This window comes from Schistocerca cancellata, chromosome 5 (assembly GCF_023864275.1).
Source record: "Schistocerca cancellata isolate TAMUIC-IGC-003103 chromosome 5, iqSchCanc2.1, whole genome shotgun sequence".
Taxonomy (NCBI): Eukaryota; Metazoa; Arthropoda; class Insecta; order Orthoptera; family Acrididae; genus Schistocerca; species Schistocerca cancellata.
The window spans coordinates 580,045,198-580,068,333 of NC_064630.1; the positions used below are offsets into that span (position 1 = coordinate 580,045,198).

The 23,136-nt window shown below is 41.6% G+C and overlaps 1 protein-coding gene across 1 annotated transcript in view; it reads left to right on the forward strand.

The window, feature by feature from the left end:
- Nucleotides 1-23,136, forward strand: part of LOC126187513 (adipocyte plasma membrane-associated protein Hemomucin-like) — a 123,912-nt gene that overhangs the window by 85,538 nt on the left and 15,238 nt on the right. The window lies entirely within an intron of this gene.

Sequence of the window (23,136 nt, forward strand, 5' to 3'; positions counted from 1 at the left end):
CCATGTTTACACTGCACCCGAAAGCGATTCCTGCACAGTAAGTGACCAGCTCCAAACACTAAGTGCCGTTTGTGGAAATGATTAAACTCAAGTAGTAATGTCTACCAACTTGGTCACTTGAGTAGAATACAAATGAGGCGCTGAGATCCCTAAGGGCCTAAAGCACATCGCCGTCGATACCACATTTAAGTGAATATCAGATGAAACCAGTGAAACTGCTTTTCGTGAATTTTTATATACAGGGTGGTCCATTGATCGTGATAGGGCCAAATATCTCACGAAATAAGCGTCAAACGAAAAAACTACAAAGAACAAAACTTGTCTAGCTTGAAGGGGGAAACCAGATGGCGCTATCGTTGGCCAGCTATATGGCGCTTCCATAGGACAAACGGATATCAAATGCGTTTTTTTAAATAGGAACCCTAATTTTTTATTATATATTCGTGTAGTACTTAAAGAAATATGAATGTTTTAGTTGGACCACTTTTTCACTTTGTGATAGATGGCGCTGTAATAGTCACAAACATATGGCTCACAATTTTAGACGAACAGTTGGTAACAGATAGGTTTTTTAAATTAAAATACAAAACGTAGGTACGTTTGAACATTTTATTTCGGTTTTTCCAATGTGATACATGTACCTTTGTGAACTTATCATTTCTGAGAACGCATGCTGTTACAGCATGATTACCTGTAAATACCACATTAATGAAATAAATGCTAAAAATGATATCCGTCAACCTCAGTGCATTTGGCAATACGTGTAACGACATTCCTCTCAACAGCGAGTAGTTCGCCTTCCGTAATGTTCGCACATGCACTGACAATGCGCTGACGCATGTTGTCAGGCGTTGTCGGTGGATCACGATAGCAAATATCCTTCAACTTTCCCCACAGAAAAAAATCCGGGGACGTCAGATCCGGTGAACGTGCGGGCCATGGTATGGTGCTTCGACAACTAATCCACCTGCCATGAAAAATGCTATTCAATACCGCTTCAGCCGCACGCGAGCTATGTGCCGGACATCCATCATGTTGGAAGTACATCGCCATTCTGTCATACAGTGAAACATATTGTAGTAACATCGGTAGAACATTACGTAGGAAATCAGCTTACATTGCACCATTTAGCTTGCCATCGATAAAATGGGGGCCAATTATCCATCCTCCCATAATGCCGCACCATACATTAACCCGTCAAGGTCGCTGATGTTCCATTTGTCGCAGCCATCGTGGATTTTCCGTTGCCCAGCATTGCATATTATGCCCGTTTACGTTACCGCTGTTGGTCAATGACGCTTCGTCGCTAAATAGAACGTATGTAAAAATCTGTCATCGTCCCGTAATTTCTCTTATGCCCAGTGGCAGAACTGTACACGACGTTCAAAGTCGTCGCCATGCAATTCCTGGTGCATAGAAATATGGTACGGGTGCAATCGATGTTGATGTAGCATTCTCAACACCGACGTTACTGAGATTCCCGATTCTCGCGCAATTTGTCTGCTACTGATGTGCGGATTAGCCGCGACAGCAGCTAAAACACCTACTTGGGCATCATCATTTGTTGCAGGTCGTGGTTGACGTTTCACATGTGTGCCTTAAATAACGTAACCATCCGGCGAACAGTCCGGACACTTGGATGATGTCGTCCAGGATACCGAGCAGCATACATAGCACACGCCCTTGGACATTCTTATCACAATTGCCATACCTCAACACGATATCGACCTTTTCCGCAATTGGTAAACGGTCCATTTTAACACAGGTAATGTATCACGAAGCAAATACTGTCCGCACTGGCGGAATGTTACGTGATACCATATACTTATACGTTTGTGACTATTACATCGCCATCTATCACAAAGCGAAAAAAGCGGTCCAACTAAAACATTCATATTTCTTTACGTACTACACGAATATGTAACAGAAAATGGGGGTTCCTATCTTTAAAAACGCGGTTGATATCCGTTTGACCTACGGCAGCGCGATCTAGGGGGCCAACCATAGCGCCATCTGGTTTCCCCCTTCAAGCTAGACGAGTTTCGTTCTTTGAAATTTTTTCGTTTGATGTTTATTTCGTGAGATATTTGGCCCGGTTACTATCAATGGACCACTCTGTATACAATCTGGGCCTGCAGCACACATAAACCTGACGAAGCATATCGTCAGCAGTAAAACATGGACGACACAGGAAGAAAGTGGTAGAGGGAGCTAAACCAATGTAGCAGATGGAAGTGGCTGGCTGACCGGGAGGAGTCAGCCACTCTGCAATACACTAAAACCTCCAGCCTAAAAGTGTAGGCCAGAATCCAGACACATCACAAAATTTTAAATCCCTAGAGACACGTCTCATCGTGAGCTAAAACACAATGCAGATCCCCATAAACGTGTGCTTCTGTCTTTGCATCACGGTATAAAATCCAGTCTGTTAAAATGTGCCGGACAGAGATGTGCACACCACAAGCATCAGAAAACGGAGGATCCTCCCGCCGTAATAAAAAGCAATGTGTGAGAGGACAGTGCCCGATCCGAAGACGTGTGAGGGCCAATTCTTACCGCCTGAGCAACCGGCAGGACGAACGCCACGGCCGAGTTGTTGACTTCACCAACCGCAGTTTATTGGCCGTCACTGCCAGCCATTCTTCTTCCCACAACTCCATGCACATCCTGTGGAGTGCAGAGATGACAGACTGCAAGGGAATAGGACGATGGACCACATCCCGCTCTCTTCAGGCCTGGCAGCCCGATCGGCCTGCTCATTGCCCCATATTCCTATATGACCAGGCACCCAGCAGAAGGACACCAACTTACCCCACCGTTGGAGCAGGTACAGTTGGTCATATATCAGCTGGACCATCTCCTCAGTTGGGTAGAGATTCTGCAGCGATTGTAAGGCACTAAGAGAATCGGAGCAGAGAAGAAATCGATCGCCCCGAACACGATTCATCTACCACTTATTTGAGGAACATGAATAATTGCTACAATATCACAATCGACAGTGATGTGCTTTAGGTCCTCATGATTCTCAGCGTCTTAAATGGATTACTGTATGATAAAATTAATGACTTAATACACATAACCCACAAAACATGTTCACTGTCAGTACAGCTTTAACATATACTGACTTCCGATCTAATTTTACTACAGTACATAGTAAGTGAATTAGCATATCTAAGAAGTGTGCTATCATCTAGCAGGATTTGTGCCGAACGAACTAGGATAAAAGTCTGCCGCAGTGTGCTACCACCTGGTGACACTGAACTCAACTTCTAGTTGAGTGTTAAGGGCTAGTTCTGCATATCGTGAACTGTGCACGTTGTTTATTTAATTCGTATGTATTTGGTCTGTAAGAAAATCACGTCACGCGAGTTGCGCATGCGCAGAAGATCCCTAAAACGTGCACAACTGTAGGTGTGCTCAAGACCCTGATACCGAGTACCGAGTTTCACGAAGCTACAGGAGAAGTAGCGCGGTGGATTTAAGTGCCATATCTTTCAGATCGCATCATATATGTTATGTTTAACAGCATTCAAAGAAAAATAACAAATAAATCGGCAAGGTATGGAAAGTTAGGGTGTTCACGAGCTCTTATGCTCTTACACAGCAGCCACCACTGCTTTTGACATTTCTGCGATGGAGATCAGAACCGCGACACCCAGCATTGAAACCACGCGGTGCTCTTATGGGTGGCCGTGGAAAACATTTCAGACACACCGCCACTCAGAATCGACAAGAAGGTCCCTCAGTAGGTGGCATAAATGGCGTCAATAAAACCACCTATTCCCTTGGGGCGCCGATTTCCAAACATTTCGCGATCGACAACGACAGTTCGCAGTGCGATGAGCAGCAGGACGACATTCTTGACGACGTTAGACACTGCTGACACCCCTGGACGATTCAACCCTGCCGTAAGGACAACGTGGGGTTGCAACTCCACTGAAGGAGATCTGACCCCCTTGGAGTTTATACAGAGTGGTACCACTAGGAAACGTTCAAAACCATTCGATGAAATTAAAACGTGATCCAGAGAAGTTAAGGGTGTTTACGCTTATTCAGTCCTCCTGTTTCGCGCCTTTCTGGGGCGTGATCACCTAGGGGGCGCAAAGTTGCCCAGTTCGGCAACCCTGTCGGTGCCAGCCACACACCTTTGCTGAGCATTTTAAAAATGTACTGTCAGTGACTCTGACACTCATCAGCAGAGTGCTGCCTCGCGGCTGTTTTCTTTTAGACTTGACTACGAGAAAGAAAATTATATGATGTGCTATGAAAATGTGCGGCTTCTTTGTCTTTCTCACGATCGGTTTTAATTACAATAGCAGGGAATTAGATCATTAGACAAATTGTTGCCCAGTATATATAAAAATAACACTGTGCTGTTTTGTTTTCTTCCACACAGTTTTAACACAAAACTTGTACATTAGGAAATTTGTATATATGGCTTGTGATTAGAACACTACTACGCCATCGGAATCGTCTGGAACATTGAAACATTGTAATCTACCAATCACACACTAAAACTATGTGAAATGACGATAGACGAGAGATTCATTTGGCCCCAACATCAAGAAAAGAAAGAAGTACTGTGAATACAAGTAGATAAATACAGTGCAACATCAGTAACGCAATGGACCACCTTTAAATGCATTATATGTCGTAATGCAGTCCGGCTTCGAATTGATTAGACGTTTCGTGTTGTCCTGGGTCACATTGGCCCACAAATCTTCAATAGCCACCCCCAAATAACATACAGAGTATAAATGGCGGCATCCGGTGTAAAGCTAGTCCCACACGTACTCTATAGGAGACGTCTGGGGAGAAGCCCGGCCATAGAAGAGTCGGAACATGACATAGGAAGTCTTGAGCAAATCGAGAAATCGAGCTATATGCGGACGAACATTATCTTGCTGGAAAAGTCGCTCTGTAGACCATATGTGAAAGGTCAAACATGGAGTCGAAGAATATCATCAACATAACGCTGTCCCATTTAAGATTCCACGTACCACAATTACAGAGGATCAGCTATCGTAGGCTATACCCCCCACGCCATTACGCCGGCTGTGCGGGCGATGTGGCGTGCGACAGCGTGGATGGAACTGTACCGTTCACAATGCTGTCTCCACACCCGTATGCGGTTATCATGCGCTCCCAAACAGAACCGGATTCATCACTAAATACCGCGTCTTGCCAATCTCTGACAGTCTACGTCGTTTTGGCTCTGAGCACTATGGGACTTAACATCTGAGGTCAACAGTCCCGTAGAACATAGAACTACTTAAACCTAACTAACCTAAGGACATCACACACATCCATGCCCGAGGCAGGATTCGAACCTGCGACCGTAGCGGTCGCGCGGTTCCAGACTGAAGCGCCTAAAACAGCTCGGCCACACCGACCGGCTCCCACGTCGTTTTGACTTGGCACGACTGTAGACGGTGTCGTCGACGTCTAGGCGTTAACGGCAGTACACGGCATGGCTCTTGGACTACAAATTCGCATCCGCAAGGCGTCTGGAAATGGTTTGTGGAACAACTGGTCCCCGTGCATCTGCCTGTATCGTGGAGACGGTCACTGTAGAATCCCTGATCGCTTACCGCACAGTCCTTCGGTCCTCTCATCTCGTCATCTTCCTGGTCACTCGAGACCCGGTACGTCACACATTGGAGCTATTTCGTGTCCGCTGCTTCGAAAATAGTCTAACGGAACACTCCGAACGACCGACCTGGCGAGTCAACAAGGCGGGTTGACCAGTCTGCGATTTTCATGTCGATGAATAGGCCTTTCTCAAACTGCTTAACTGTGGGAAATGTCCTCTAACTCATCTACTTGCCATCCTGCGCCCGCTAACGTCCTCCTAGAGTCGGGATGAGATCGTCACGTGTATGACCCGTCCACTGTGCGCCGTTTAAATAGGATTCCCTGCCGGATTGCAGCGCCACTGCACGCTTTTTTTTTTCCTTATTGAGTTTCAATTGCCCCCCCTCCCGAAGGGGGCGGGCTGGCAACTGCTTAGTACGCCGCCCTTCGGCCTACAGAGTTTGTTTTAAAATGATGAAGATAATAAATAATAAAAGCAGGCGATAAAATCGGTGACTTAAATGATAAAATGGCGGAAAATCGTGGAACTTAAAACATAGATCAAAGGGTTGATGATGCTAATAAAATACGTATGAAGCAGACAGGTAAAAGAATAGATAGACAATTAAAAAAACACAGCGACAGTCTGGTTTCTGTTCGCAAGAGATATAAAATTACATCCAGCGACAGCATGGTTTCTGTTCGTAACACTTTGGAAAGACGAACAGCACTGAACATTCACTTGAACACTGCACTAAAAAATTGGCACAAATGTGATATGCCACAGCCTAGGGCAGATGGGTGGAACCTGGACAGACAACGGGAAAGAAAAGGGGGGGAAGGAGAGGAAAAAACGGAGGGGGGAGGGGGGAAAGGAGCCGATGGAGGACGAGGACCCATAAGAGGGGGGTGGGTGCTGGGCAGACGTGACAGGGAGTGGGGAAAAGCAGAGGAGGGGGCATACAAAAGGACTCGGGGGGTGGGGGGAGGCAGAGAGAGGTTAGGTGGGGAGAAAACAGGATGGAAGGGGGGGGGGGGGAGAGGGAGCCCGGGAAAGGACAGAGGAAAGGAGGGGGGGGTGAGGATCAGAGTTGATAGGAGGGATAAATGGAGGGACAGAGGGCACCACTGCACGCTATGTGGCATGCGCATTAATAACAAGCTTGGGATCATTTGCATAAGGGATCTCACTGTACTTGTTTGCAAAGTTTTGGGTTTGTACCTTTCTTCGCTCTGAGTGCTCTATTTTCAATGTTCCTGGGCGTATATTAGTATAGATAAGCACGCACATTTTGTAATTACTGATATATGTTTCTCTATAGATTCGGCATTACCGATAAGGTGAGTCAGGAGGAGAAGTACATGCTTTGAGAGGTGCTAGTATTAGCGATTCTGAATAGAAAACGTCATATGAACATATGACCTATTCCAAACCGTTTCTGACATGAAGACAGTTAACATCACTTTTGAACGTTTTTCTTGAACAACTCGAAAGCTGCACCCTCCATCGAATACCTATCGCAGTACAGAATTAAAGTACATTAAATTTCCTACACTATGACTAATAGTTTGCGCGAAGAAATCGCGATAGTAATGAAAATCTCGCGTGACGCGCATGCGCTGCTGCTTAGCTGTTTCGTGCAGGCATTGAGGTAGTTTGCCGACTTAACAGACCACAAGTGTCCTGTATCAAATTGTTCGTCCCAGGTTTCTCTACACCACTGTGGTACGTTGTAAATAATGAAAATGTTTGAATAATACAGAAAATAAATAACAATGTACATTGAATGTGTTCTATATCGGAAACCATCTGGAATAAGGGGCATGTTAGTATGATTTTTTTGTTAAGAATCACTAATATTATCACCCCTCAAAGCTTCTACTTTTCTCCTGACTCAGCCTACATAGACAGAGATACACCAGTAATCACAAACCGCGGTTACTCACACATCGAAACCAATACTCCTAAAAATGACACAATACACGAAAAATGTACTTGATAATGGGTATTATTTCCCGAAGCGCTTCGTGGGGGAAAAAAAAAAGAAAACTTGACTAGTAGCTAACGTTATTTTATAACAGACAAAACCATTGTTTTTACAGTCACGTTTCGACGAAAAGAAAACTTGACAGATGTCGTATCATCCCGTCCTTTCATCTTGTCAACCTTTTCCACATATTACTTTCCTCGTTAATTATGCGGAGAATCTCCTAATTTCTTGTCAATGTGCGTAAAATCCTTCTACAGCATCACATTTCAAACATTTCGACTCTCTTCTTTCCCGGTTTTTCCCATAATCCATGATTCACTTCCATGCAAAGTTGTACTTGAGGCATTCATTATCACAAATTTCTTCCTCCTACGAGTGTTATGGCCTGTGTTTCATATTACTAAAGTTCTTTTAGACAGCAATGTCTTATTCCCCTGTGTGAGTCTTTATGTCCTTGCTTTATGTTTCATGTGTTATTTTGCTTCCAAGGTAGCAGAATTCGTTCAGTTCGTACTACATAGTGTCCAGTTTTGAAGCTAAGTTTATCACTAATCTCATTTCTGCTACTCCTTATTACTTACTTATTTCTTTGGTTTACTTCCAATCCATGTTGTGCGTTCATTAGACTGTTCATCCCATTCAACAGGCCCTGTAATTCTTCCTCATTTTAACTGAGGATAAGCAATATTATCAGCGAATCTTATCATTCATACACGTACACACTGAATTTTGGTCGCACTCCGGAGCCTTTGTTTTAGATTGAATAGCAGGAGAGAATGACTGCGTCTTTGCCTTTCACCCGTTTTAATCTGCGCACCTCTTGCAAGTCAAATACACTCTGCGACAAAACAAATTTTGAATAAAAAATAAAACAAAGCATGAATTATCCGAACGCGGCGGAAATCGGTAGATGACACGTACATGTAAAAGCAAACAAATGATTGCTATTTCAGAAAAAAACTGAATAGTTTATTGAAGGGCAAGAGCTTCGCAAATTGAGCAAGTTAATAACGTGTTGGTCCACCTCTGTCCCTTAAGCTGGGTTTACACTAGCAAGTCGCTTGCAGAAGTTATTGGTGGAAGTTATTGCTAGCCGCTTGCAGCTGTGTTTACACAGCAGCGCAAGAATTAAGCAAGATTTTTCCGCAAGTTCTTTGGCAAGAAACTTGCATCAACAACTTGCTGATACTGTTTACATATGTTTTCAGTACCACTACGAGTGTCAGCCAAAGTGTAAAAGGACAAGTGGGCGGGTGAGATATGCTGCAGCTCTTGTAATTGTAATGCAAAATGTGAAAAAGAAAAAGAGAAGTATTTTGGTTAGAGAGTAGATAATGAGAAGATCGCAAAATGGTGCCTGTAATAACCTTTTGCAAGAACTTAGTATCGAGAGCATGGATACTTTTGCAGAATGTCCTCAAATGATCCTCAGTATTTGTTGATGTTAATAGCGCCCGTCATATCAAAACGAGACACAAACTTCGGTACTGCTATTTTAGCAAAGGAACGTTTGCTAGTCACTCTATGATTTATAGCTACCGGTGAGCTATGAATAAAATAGGCATTTCATTTATTTATGTGAAACATACAACCAAAAAAGTTTGAATTTTGAAATCTTTTCTTTGTAGGAAACTCATACAAGTCCCTAATGTACTTGTTTCATATTCCCGTCTGCACGGTTTCTCTGATCATACCCGATGTATGTAGAGCCTTTTTTAACATCTTGAAAAGGGAAAATTATTTGAAGGTATGTGAAAACACAACAATGAAATAAAATTTTTATTGAAATAAACTGTATTTTACAGAATGATATGCTTATAAAAATGTTTTTTTTTTCTAATGCTCATAAAATGGAAAGTGAAAAGCTAAGTAAATAGAACATGTAATAATTACACATCGTCTTAGACTCCTTCACTCTATCCTTAAAGTCTCGGTTATGCACGTTCCATATTTCAGGGTAACTCTCCACGGCTTCAATAAAATGTTCTGTATCCTGCTTCATCCATTCCCGTTTCTCCTCCATTTCTGAAATTTGTTTGCATATAATACGTAAGGTGGTTGCATAAAACTAAGTCACCACATTAAGTAAAATGTTAAATATGAATGTTATGCAGACAACATACTTACTATAACTTGCGCTTCCTACTTGCAGGAAATAGAAATAAATCCTAAAAGCTGCAAGTTACTTGCAGATACTTCTTGCGTGGTGTTCACACTGGAAGCGGAAAACGTGCAACAAGTCACTTCCGCAATAAATTGCTACAGTCGCAATTAAGCAAGCACTTATTCGACGCTACAGTCTGGAACCGCGCGACCGCTACGCGGGCATGGATGTGTGTGACGTCCTTAGGTTAGTTAGGTTTAAGTAGTTCTAGGGGACTGATGACCTCAGAAGTTAAGTCCCATGGTGCCCAGAGCCATTTGAACTTATTCTGCTTGGAATGGATTGATAGAGTTGTTGGATGCCCTCCTGAGGTAAATCGTGCCAAATTCTATCCAACTGGTGCGTTAGACCGTCAAAATCCGAACTGGCTGAAGAGCCCTACCCGCAATGCTCCAAACTTTCTCAATTGGGGAGAGACCCGACTTCCTTGCTGGCGAAGGTAGGATTTGGCAAGCACGAAGACAAGCAGTAGAAACTGCCGTGTGTGGGTGGGCTGTATTTCTCTGAAATTTAAGCCCCGGATGCTTCCCATGAAGGGCAACGAAACGTGGCGTAGAATATCGTAAACGTACCGCTGCGTTGTAAGGGTGCTGTAGATGACTAACAAAGCGGTCGTGCTATGAAAAGAAATGGCATCTCAAACCATCACTACTTGTTGTCGGGCCGTATGGCCGCCGACATTAAGGCTGTATCCCACTGCTGTGCCGGGTTTCTCCAGGCACATCTTTGCTGGACATTGGGAATCCATTTGGAGCGGGACTCATCGATGAAGTTAATTATACTCCAGTCAGTGGAATTACAGGCCGAAGATGCCTGGAGATGCCGCGAACAGTGGTGGAATAAGTGGGAAATCCAGGTTCGAGTCTCGATCCAGCACAAATTTTCACTGTCGTTCTTCCATTATACATCTGATGGGTGTCCATATTCGCAATTACGAATACATTTCATGTATTTCATAATGGCTGTAGTCGCCACAATGCTTGTTCCTTCGGGTATTGCATCGTACTTCTGAACAACATGGGCACTGCTGTATTGTATAAACATAATATACAAACATTGCAGACGCAATATATTTCAAGAGCCTTCCAGAACGAATAAATACTAAATAACAAATAATTGCCGACGGATGGATTTGAACTGGCGATCTCCAACATGCCAACCAGTGACGATAACCACTATACTGCATTATGTACACCAGAGTTCGCAGCATTGTGCCCTCTCCTGGAGAAACAGCGGCATCCTCTTTCAGAAGTTCTCAGTGGAAACAACAACAGATCCATGGATCTAGATCTTGTCAAAGGTTCTCTGCATGGCGGTGCTGGCGGATCCTCCCGATCTGGTCGTGTTGTTATATGAGCTTTTAAGGTAGCCCTATCCATCGAGGCCTTGCGATCGTCGAATGGGCCTTGAGTTTCCTAGAATTCTCATCATTGATCTGCACATCTTGGCTGCAGTAGGGCTTCGTATGGCGAATGTGGACGACCTCTCTGCGCTTTTGTCTTACTGATGAGGCGTCATAATGCTCGACTTCACAGTGACGGCTGACGAAAGCTACTTTATAGCCCAAAACAACACTTTAGTGTAGATAGTCACTTTTCTGCACAGGCGTGAAAATCCAGACCAAGTCTCACATGCTTTATCTCACTGGCCGGTGCTTGGCGTTGTAGCGCTCTCGATCGTTCTTTTGAGCGTGAGGAGCCCATATGTGATCTAGCTGCCTTGCTTTTTTGGTCCTAGTGATTAAGTGTTTCATGTAGTCATCACAAGTGTCACCTAGTTGAAACGGTGTATCCGTTGTTTTGTTTTTTTTTTTTTTTTTTTTTTTTTTTTTTTTTTTTTTTTTTGACTTCGCAGCTGTGGAGCAAAAAGAACAGTGTGAAGCCTGTAGTATCTTGATTCCCAGTCTTGTATGCCAATGTCACAACAGGTAGTGTTGTATCCCAGTCTCTTTGTTCAACATCAACGTACATCAAGAGCATATATGCCAAGATTTTATTAAAGCATTTTGCAAGGACATTCACCCTTGTATGATAGGCAATTATCATCATGTGGGTGGTGTAACAATGTGAAATTACGTCTCACACTAGTCTCGTCTGGAAAACTTTGACGCCATCAGAGATCATGACATAGCCGCTCTGTGCTTCAAAATGATATCTTCCACAAGGAACTTTAAAATTTCTAGAGCTTTGGCAATCGGCACAGGTTTGGTGACACCATCGCAGCTGAGGTAATCAATACAGACTGCTATCCATCAATTCCCAATTGTCGACTTTGGGGACCTCCCCAAGAGGTCTGTTCCAAATTGGTGGAATGGTATTGCTGCCTCAAAGGTAATTGTAACTCTTGCTTCTGTCGTTGGCATTCGTTCCAGTAGCACACATAGTATTGATCAGCAGAGACTAGGTCAATGATAGCTGCATCTGATTCTGTCTAGAGTCTTCGTGAACCCCGGTTAACCAGATGTTGGAGTGTTGTGGAAATACTTCAGGATAGTTGGCTGTAGATGAGCTGCGATGCTGAGCAAGACCGTCCACACGATAGTTTGTAGGATGGAGGACAATCTGGGAGGGTGAGGGGGTATGAAATATTTTTAATAGTCTGGAAGACGAATAGCGACTTGTAATAGCCACAAAAAAAGGTTCAATTTTGACATTGTTAAAAACCTGCATATTATCGACTTTTAAATCATTTTTCTTCAAAGCAAAATACGTGACTACAATATTTTTTTTCATTTCCCTGAGAGCTATGGGGAGGCCACAGCCCCCTTGGGCCCAGATATGGGTGCCCTTGATGACGAGCAATCATTTGTGTACCATTGGATGATATTTCTTCTTATACAATGTCTGTTTACTAATTGGAATCTTTCTTTGGTCGTTCCTCCTTCTACAAGGCTTTTATGGTTTTCGGCAGCACTGGAGCTCCCCTCTGCCCAGCAGGAATGTCATTTAATGTGGCGATGAGTGAAATTTCATCCACACTGCTATGTTCCAATAAATGAACCCTTGAAAGTTAAGCGGCCTTGTATATGCATCCGCTTTTGTACACCACTGGGACGTCATATTACTGAAGCCTCAGTGCTCATCTCGCCAGTTGACCCGATAGGTCGTTCACGACGGTCAGACAATGTAGAAAATGGTGGCCTGTCACAATGCTGAATGGTTTGCCAAATAAACACAGCCAGAACATGCTGGTGGCCCAAGCAACTGCAAGAAGCGCTTTCTAGTTTGTAGATAGTTCATGTCATACTGATTACTCTGAAAGCATAAGCTATCACCTTTCCAATGCTTTCTTGAACTTTCAGTGGAATTGTCCCTATCCGCAAACAAAGCTTTGGCGTGTAGTTCTGTCACGGCAATGTTATCATACAATGCTAGAACTGGAGAAGATATCAGAGCCTCCTTAAGAACAAAGGAAGATCTTTCTTGCGCCTCATTCCTGGAAATTTGCAATTTCCCTGCAGTAGTTCTTGCAGGGAATGTGGCTTGGTACAGAAGTTCTTTATGAATCACCAGTGAATGAGCACATTCCAAGAAAACGTCTCACATTACGAATGTGCTATGTAGTCGGAAAATCCTTGGCTACACTTATTTTATTTGGATCAGAACAGACTCCATCGCTATTGGCTAAGTGGCCCAAGATTTTTATTTCTTGCACAACTATGAGACACATTCTTGATTTCAGGGAGACCTGCAATCTGACCACATTTCAACACAGTTGTCAAGAGCTTAGACGTTCTTCAAATGTCTTTGAACAAACGTCATCCAAATAGCAAAGACACTTTTTCCAGCTAGGGTGCCGAAGTATGCTGTCCATCATGTATTTGAAATCGCTCAGAGAGTTTTATAGTCCGAATGAAATAACTTTAAACTCACTCAGGCGTCAGGAGTTACGAAGGCAGTCTTTCCCAGTCAGCCTAGTCACTATTGATTTTCATGTAGACTTTCTGCATGTCCGTAGTTGAGAAATACTTGCTCCCTCCAAGAAGTTTAGGATGTCTTAAACTCACTGCAATGGACAGATATCTTTCTTCATGGTTTTGTTCAGTCGCTAGCAGTCAATGCATAATGTCATGTGCCAGCCTTATTCTTCACAAGGATAATGGGGTACAACCAGGGTTTAATGAAGTCATCATGCGACATTTTCTCTACTTCCGCCCAGATCATGCATTGTTCAACTGGCGACACTCTATACGAGCTCAAACTAATTGTTTGGTCATCGCCAGTGTCGATACGGTGCTTTACCATGGACCACTTTGTCTTTTCTCCATTCCATATTTGAAAACTGCCGCAGAATGGCGCCCACTAGCAACACTGTTCCTCAGTCAAGACAGATTCTGTTGGCAGTTCTATAGTAGCTTCCTCCTCCGCATTGTTTGTAACAGTAGCAGAGCACCATTCTTTGTCAATGATAGTAAGCTGCCCTCCCTGGACTGGTTTGGATGTACCTGCGCCATACCTTTAGGGATGAGTTGAGGCTGCTCATCACAATTAGTGATCCAAATGCTCCTTCACCACCTGCAATACTTACGACCATTTTGGACACATAGTTTTCTTTTGTGAGGCTAAGTAGCTTTTTACAATCAACAAAAACTCCACTGTTTAACTGAACATCTCAACTGATGACTAGAACTCATCTCGTTGATGATAGCATGATAAAAACATCTTCAGCAATAACAAGGCCCCGAGCAATCTTTGTTAAGAGTGCTTTTAGGAATGTCTTCATCAGTGTGCAGGTCAAGACTGCCTGTGATGCCTGCAAGAAGTCCTTCACAAGCTTAATATCGTGACTGAAAACCGTAAAAATGACAAATTTGAAGGCCTGTGTTCCGTCATTGATAGTTATTCTTGCACCGCATGTCACTGTTGGGTGGACGTTCTATCCAATTGCGACCTTCAACAAAATCGCTTTCGTATTATGGAATACAAGGTCTGTTCAAAACTTTGGGAAACATTCGTCATTTCGCGCCGCGACTATCCACGAAACTGCGTTTGTGTCATGGAATAGCAGGACTGTTCTAAAATTTCCGGAACACTCGTAATTTCGGACCAATGGTGTGTTGGAGTGAAATGCGGTTGCCATCCCTGCACCCGCCTGTGTTTAATGTGTAACTGCAGGAAGTTTCATTGTTCTATGTCTGTTAGTTATTGTTCCGTGCTGTAGGCGTACTGAGTTGGACGTTGCGAATTTCGAGATGGCAGAGTTAGAGGAGCAACGCGTCTGCGTTATAAATTTTGCGTGCAGCTCCAGGAAACCTTCACAGAGACACATCAAATGAAGCAGGAAGCTTATGCTGATGATTGCTTAAGCCGTACTTGGTGTTACAAATGATTCACATGGTTTAAAAATGTCCGGACGGAAGTTAAAGATGACCCTCGCTTAGGACGCCCTTCAAGATCTAGCCACGACCCTCACATGAAGAACGTCAACGACATTGTGAATGCCAATCGAAGACCGACTGTCCGAGAGATTGCAGGAGAATGAACATTTCAGCTGAATCATGTCATGAAATCCTGACACAACATATTGGAATTCGTCGTATTGGCGCCAACTGCGTCCCATGGCTCATGAGTCAAGACCAGGAAGACTTTTGCTTCACAATCTGTGAAGAGCTTTTGGATCGAGCAAATGAGAATGAGATGTTCCTTAAGAGAATCATAACTGGTGATGAAACGTGGGTCTACGGTTATGATGTTGAGGCCAACGTTCAATCATCACAATGGGTTGGGAAAGGTTCTAAAAAAAAAAAAACCTCCTCAGGTCAGGTCAAATGGCAAAGCCATGCTGATAGTTTTATTTGACTTTGACGGATTGGTTCATTACAGATTCGTTCCAAAGGGAAAAGCTGTTAATCTATGGTACTAACGGAACGTGTTGAGATGCCTGAAATAAAATTTGAGACTGAAACGGCCTGAAATGTGGCGAGACTGTTCATACATCAATTCTTGCATCATGAAAATGCATTTGCACATTCATCCCTGTTGGTGCATTCACAAAAAACTAAATCGTTGTGCTGCCTCATTTTCCGTAATCTCCAGATCTGGCCACTGGGAAATCTTTTATCTTTCCAAATTTAAAAACCCTGTTGAAAGGACGAAATGATAGAACAAGATAAAAAATAATTCGCAGATAGCGCTTCATGCAATCTGGCAAGAGGTGCACCAAGACTGCTTCTGGAAATGGAAACGGCGTTGGGAGCAGTGAATTAATTGTGGAAGAGAGTATTTCGAAGGAGATCCTGCACAATAAGTAAAAGGAAAGCGTAGAAAAATTTTGTGGGCAAGGTTCCGGAAAGTTTTGAATAGACTCATATACAGTTCTTCAACTGGCAATGATAATCATTCAACAGTACAGGAAAAGAAGCCCTGAGTCAACTAGTGCCTGGGCAGGTTGCCCGTTGATGATGATGATGATGATGATGATGATGATGATGATGTCAATGAGATTTCCCATCATCTTGGTACCTGTTGTCTGTGGTGGATTTCCTCCTGTGGCAGTCTCATCTCCATCGATGGTTGCCTTGCGTAGTTTTCCTGAATTTGGCGACTAGGTGAGTGACTAGTATCTCTGTATGGCAACAGGTGATTGCTATGGTATCTTTGGGGAGCAATTGGATCCAGTGTATGGTGATGAGCTCCAGCACACAGATCGACTATAATCATCTGCAGTTGATTGGTATGAGTAGGACCATTGTAATGGTTGATATCTTGTATAGTATTTATCACACACTCATATTGCTTCCCAGCAATAGAGTATGATGTGTCCAGGGCATCCTCAACGAAAAGAAAATGACATTGTCTGTCACCTCCAAATGTCTGTTCTTCTGCTTGTGTGTTAAACTTGGTTGAGAAGTTGATTGTACCTGTCTTGGTCAGATAGTGGGTTGTCACTTAATGGTGATGGCGTAGGCGCAAGTTAGCTGAGTCTGTTCTTCACAGCATATTCAACTGATGGTGGAGATGTGTCCAAAGACTGATACACCTATTCTATGAGATTCTCTATTACTTCCTGATGTATGGGGTCAACATTCATGTCTGCTGCCTCTTGTGTACTTGGTCCAACATTTCTGGCTGTGATACACTGCTGTATCTCTTCTCTTTCTAAGTGGCATGTGAAAGGGGTGAGCTCATAATGGTCATCCACAACTGCTGTACAGACCACATTTGTCAGTCGGTCATACTTCTTTTGTCCAACTCTTTATCTGTTGTATTACCTTGATGCGCTGGTTCCACTTGATGAAATGCTCTGTTGTTGTGATATGCTTTATCAGAAGGGCTTGGTACATGTCTTCCAGGACTCCTTTCATTGAGTGTGAGATTTTGTTGTCTTCTGTCATATTTAGATTCATGATCTGGCATAGGGCAAAACATTCTGTACATATGATTGCGTTGTTTCCCCATGATATTGGGCCCTCTTCTTTAGTTGTTCTTGTGCTAAATGAATTTGCCAGTGATGGTCACCAAACATTTTCTTCACTTCAGCCTGGAGTTTGTCCCAGCTAATGAGCTTCTCTTCATTGTTCTCGAACCACTGCTGGCCTGTGCCATACAAGTAAAAGTCACATTTGCCAAACCCATCACGTCATCCCACCTGTTGTATCTGACTTGCTCGAATCCCTTCATCTATTTCGTAAGGTCCTAATCAGTGTCTCTGGGAAACACCAATGGATGCCTAATGTGCAGCTGACTTACTGTTGTTTTGGAATCCATCAGACTCCTGAATATACAAATCTTAGGTATGCTGTACAACTCACATTCCAATTCCTATCAGTGTAGGTGACAGCTTTTACATTGGCTAACTGGCCAATAAATAAATCTAGTTGCACAAGTAAGACTAAAACAATAATGTGTTCATTAATGTTAACACTAACACCCGGCATCTCCACCATACAATGTCACGTTGAAACCATAATCAAGTCCAAATCTGAAAGTAGTCATCAGTGAAGTACAACAGTTAGAATTGAAAGATTGTTTATTACTGTCACCAACATACAGTCAGAACAGAACAGAACTTCTAGATGGAGAGTGCAGCTATTTATACAAACATCAAATATTCCAGAGTGGTGGTGTTTATTCATACATCACAAAATAAGGTATTTCAAGAACATACCAGAAATGATAATACTAAATAACTACTAGTGGTCAGTTTGAACTGGCAGCCCACAGCATAACAGCCAGCGATGATGACCACTCCACCACATTATGTACACCACAGTTCATAGCAACATTTCTGACACTGAATAAGTTATTAGTGTACAAATCATAAGCTTGAAAGTTGCTAAAACCAATGGATTATTTACCAACAATCCTTCAGATTGGAAGCTAAATGTAATTTTAGATTGCTAAGTAGTTATACTCATGATGTATTAAACTGTACTTCTGTTTAACTGTATTGTGTGTTTCAACACACAGAGACTGTAGCTGTCCCCTCTAGGTAGGTGGTTCTCACCCCCATTAGTCCTATTATTTATTCTTAGTTGTTGACACCTCTGAATATCTCACTGGTGAGAATGAATCTATAGCTCTGCGGTGAAGTGTGCACTGTTTTGAAATATACCCACTTCAGGGTGCTTAATTGAAAAAAGTGTGGGTAGTGCTGTCATCATCTCAGGTTTCAACAACACAGTGCTTTATTGGGTTTGGTTATACTGGAGATGGTATGGCACTGCCTTCATCCTAAATCATAAAATTTAATGTGGATTCTTAATCTTGGTGCAACTCAGCATTCTTCACATTAACAAACATGACCAAAAACAAAAGAAATGGAAAATGACAGACAAAATCCCAGAACTGCCCAGGGATCAAATTTGAGACCTTTCTGTCTGTAGTCTGGAATTTAAGCACTAATACTTGAAACTTACATTGCTTTCACTGACTGTTAAAAAATCATTTGATAAAGTGCATAGGGACAAATTATTGCAGGTTTCATTAGAAAAGGGTTTGCCACAGAACTTAGTAAGAGTGTTTGACAGAACATATATTAAAATTTTAAATGGGATAATGCAAGCTGAAATAACCCGAGGATATACACAAGGGTATCCTATACCACCTACTATTTTTAATTAATATGTCGATGATATCACAAATAAATAGTAAAAATTACTACCGAAAATTTTAAAATAAATAATGCTACTCTTAGACACACACACCAAGTGATTTCAGGTGGAACAGAAGATGATCTTTAATGTGGTCCATAACCGCTTGTGGAAGTAGCGAATGAGTATATTTCAAATTCTTCACATCAAAACCAAAACTGATGGTATTTAGAGGACCTGAATCAGTTACAACCAAAATGTGCTTTAATATAAGGCAATAGAACTAGTTGACACCCATCTTGGTGGTGAATTTGATATTATTTACATTTCAAATGACAGTGTGAGCAGGAAGATACAGAAATTCCAGAATCTGTATGACACAATCAAAAGGAAGTGTAAAATAAAAGAAATACATCACTTTAATTGTATAAATGAATGGCAGTTCCAGCATCTTTGTATGGATGTGTCTGTTGACTGGTTACTAAATGACAAATAGAAAAGTACAGAAAGTGCATGGATGAAATTTCTGGGAGCAGAATAACTGGTTCCATAAAAATTTCAAGAAAGAGTTAAACATTTTTCAAATGAATGAAAAAATAGTGAAATACAGGAATAAAAGGAAATAGCATGTAACAAGAGTGCAAGATACCAGAACACCAAAGTCACTGCTGAATTACAGGCAAACAAGGAAGGAAGAAGATTGGTCGGCCAAAAAGGAGATGAACAAAGCAAAATTTCTGAGGGTGGAACAAACCAAAGATGGTTTAATCCTCAGTGCTGCTGCTGCTGCTGCTGCTGCTGCTGCTGCTGCTGATGATGATGATGATGAGACTAACCTACTGTGATTGTTTGACACAACAGATAGTCCAAAATCATTAAAATATTCTTATCAAACTGTCTACATCTACACACTGACAAGCAAGAACTTTATGACCACCAAGAGAATGAATATCGCCTAGTGGCATTTTGGACACATAATGTGCCGAGGAAGTTACATAAACAAATTGGAGATGAATGGGAAATAATCCTAGCAATGATATGTTTTGGAAATGGGGAAATCTAATTTAATAAAAAACTTTGACAAAGGGCTCATTGTTACAGCCTGGCACCTGAGAACAAACATCTCAGAAATGGTGAAGCTGACCAGTTGTTTTGTGTGCAACTGCCATGATCATCTATGGAATGCAGTTGAAGGACAGTGAAATCCTGAGTAGGCAACAAGGTGTTGGATGTCTATATCTCATCAAAGAACTTGTAGTATTGCCTGTAAAGTAGGGTAGGCAATGATCTGTGTGGCATATCTGATGACATAGTACAATGGTAGTGCAGACACAAGTGTTTTGAGGGCACTGTTCAGTGCACATTGTTGAAAATGGAGCTTCACAACAGTCAACCCCTATGTGTTCCTATGTTAAACCAACAACAACATCAATAACAATTGTGGTAGTGGAGGGATCCTCAAGATAGTACCATGGATTAATGGGAATGTGTCCCTGGTAGGATGAATCATGTTTTTTGTTACACCAGGCCTATGGTTGTGTCCTACTATGTCATCATCCATGTGAAACATGCATTGCATTGTGGACACAAGTCAGTGGGAACTGTATCACACTATGGGCAACAATTCACCTGGGCTTCCATAACACCTGTGGTGGTAGTCAAAGGCATCATGACAGCATACCTCCAGAGACCTGCCAAGGACTTGTCGAATATGTGCCATGCAGAATTGCTGCTACATTGCAATCCGACATGCTATTAAACAGGTGATCATAATGTTGTGACTCATCAGTGTATACCAGTAAACTCATGATTCTTTCAGCTTCAAATGTCTGATTATTTCACAATGGAGTTAATGTGTTAATTATCTGATGTCAACTATGTCTGCGAGAAAAAGTTTCAAAAAGGTTTGCAATTCTGCTTGTTGTTTGTTCAAAGTCACAAAGTGCTTTCATCATGAAACACTGGATGAATTTAGTCTGCGTCTTTTGTGCTCCATTTTAAGAAAACGGAAGTTTTTTATACAACTCAACGTTTATGACACAATATCTCCTGAACTACATGTGGACAGTGACATAATTTTGCAGGTATGTTCAGTGAAGTTTTGCTGCATGTTGTTTTAAGCATAAGATGGGTTTTTTCATGCATCTGAATTTCTATGACATCATATTTCCTGATCTATGTGTCATACCATGATATAATCTTGCAGGTACATTCAGTGGCGTATGTGAATACAGTCTACAACTATGTTATGAATAGAGTCAGTACCAAAGAAGCAATAAATTAAAATTTCATGTCTGATGCTGAAGTTTTACTGCATGGACAGCAAAAATGTGCAAGTGATAAACTTTTTCCTTTCGCCATTTTACGTGGAATGTCAGCAAGTAAAAGTTTCAAACATGTTTGAAATGACATTTAGAGTTTGTTGGAAGTCACCAAGTGACCTCAGTCTCAAAAACTGGATGAATAAAGTCTGGGTATTTGAATGTTGTGTTACACTGCCTCAAGACAAACACACAGTTTCTAGGCGTGTTGTGTTCAAATTTTAACATAAGATTATACCTCTTAATGAGGAGATTATGATAGCATTTTAAGTTTTTAAATTTGGTCAATAATTGTGTGAAATGTTGAAAACCAAATTTTTGTTGTCCTTGGAAACCGTAAGATAGCCAACCTGCACCTGGGATAATCACTTAGCGACAGACATGCCTCTCTCATTGAATGTGCTTGCAGTGTTCTGATTTGGCAACCAACTCATTCAGTTCAGCATGTAGCCTAAACCACATGAACACTGCCCCTTATGTCTATCTATAACATAACAGTTTCAGTTTTTATAAAATTCTGTTCATAGGGTTTTTAATAATAGCTGCTGATGAATAGAATAATTTGGGAAAATGATAGTCAAATGTTTGTGCAGAAAATTATGAGACAAATATGAATACAAAATTAATGAAAAATTCATTTTCTCATAAATTTATACAGCCTAATCTTCATCATTATTGGATAACAATTGTGATTATTTATGAAGCTATACCAGCTTTTGCCAGCTAACTAAAGTTTTTTGTAGATTATCTTATTCATATTGGTGCATTTATTTCCAGTCTGTTTATTTCTCCCAAAATTCATGAGGGCTTTCTTCCGTACTTTGGCCCATCACAATTATTTCAAAATCTTCCATTAATATGCTGTTAAATAACATTTTCTTAATGTGACCATAACAAAACCATCTTTACCATATTTTGTTTTACATCTAGTTTGAAATATAGACTCCTGTTAAGGCTTTTAATTGATGCACCTTTTTTCGTTGAGTCACATACTGATTACCATGACATATGTACCAGTTTTTCTCTCCAGGCTGGACAAGTGTAACAGAAATGACACAAAATTTCTTAGCTACTTTACATTTACAGGGTGATAATAATTCAAGTTCTAGTTTCAAAATGCTGTAAAAAAATTTTTAAAAAATAAAAAATAAAAAACTGCTCAGAATTAACAGCATATTATTGATGCAGGGGAAACTTAATGGGCCAAAAGAACAATTAAAAGAACATTTACCAACAGATGGTGCTGTAAGTGTCTTAGAACTTGGGTCAGCTATAAATGACAGATGAATCATAATATGATGATTATTGTCTGATTTGCATCTTACACCATCCGTAGTGTTCAATGTGCATCATTTCACAAGTTGGCAGTCAACAATTGTGGCACTGTTAGTTAGGTAAGCCCATCCACCAAGGCAAACTCATATCACATTGGATGGGAAAAATTGGGTTTTAATTGTCCTAAGCCAAAAACAACATAAAAAGCAAAATCAGGTCAGTTTTTAACTGTCCTGAGGCCAAAATCAACATAAAAAGCAAAATGATATCAGTTTCTACTTGTCATGTGACTAGCACAAGACATGTTCAATATACTGTCCACTGTTTGAAACAACGTGTTCCACAACAGATCGGAACATCTCAGGAGTCACAATCAGAATGGGTTGCGCAATGTGTGCCTTCAGTTCAGCTACATTCATAATTGGTGCACTGAACCCAACATCTTTCAGATAACCCTGCAGCCAGAAGACACACAGATTAATATTAGGTGAACTGGACAGCCAGGCTGTAGGGAAATAATGGCTCATAATTCTAACATTTCGGAAACACCTACACAGCAGCTGATTCACTGGCTGTGCAATGTGTGGAAGAGCACAATCATGCATAAAAAAGATCCTGTCCAAGCTTTTGAAGGGTTGGAAAAACATTGGTGCACAGAAGACTCTCAAAGCATTTACCAGTAATGGTGCAGGACCCGCAGGACTCATCTCCTCAAAAAAAATGTGACACAACGATAAACAATGCCATCAACCTGCACTACACAGTCACCTTTGAAGAGTG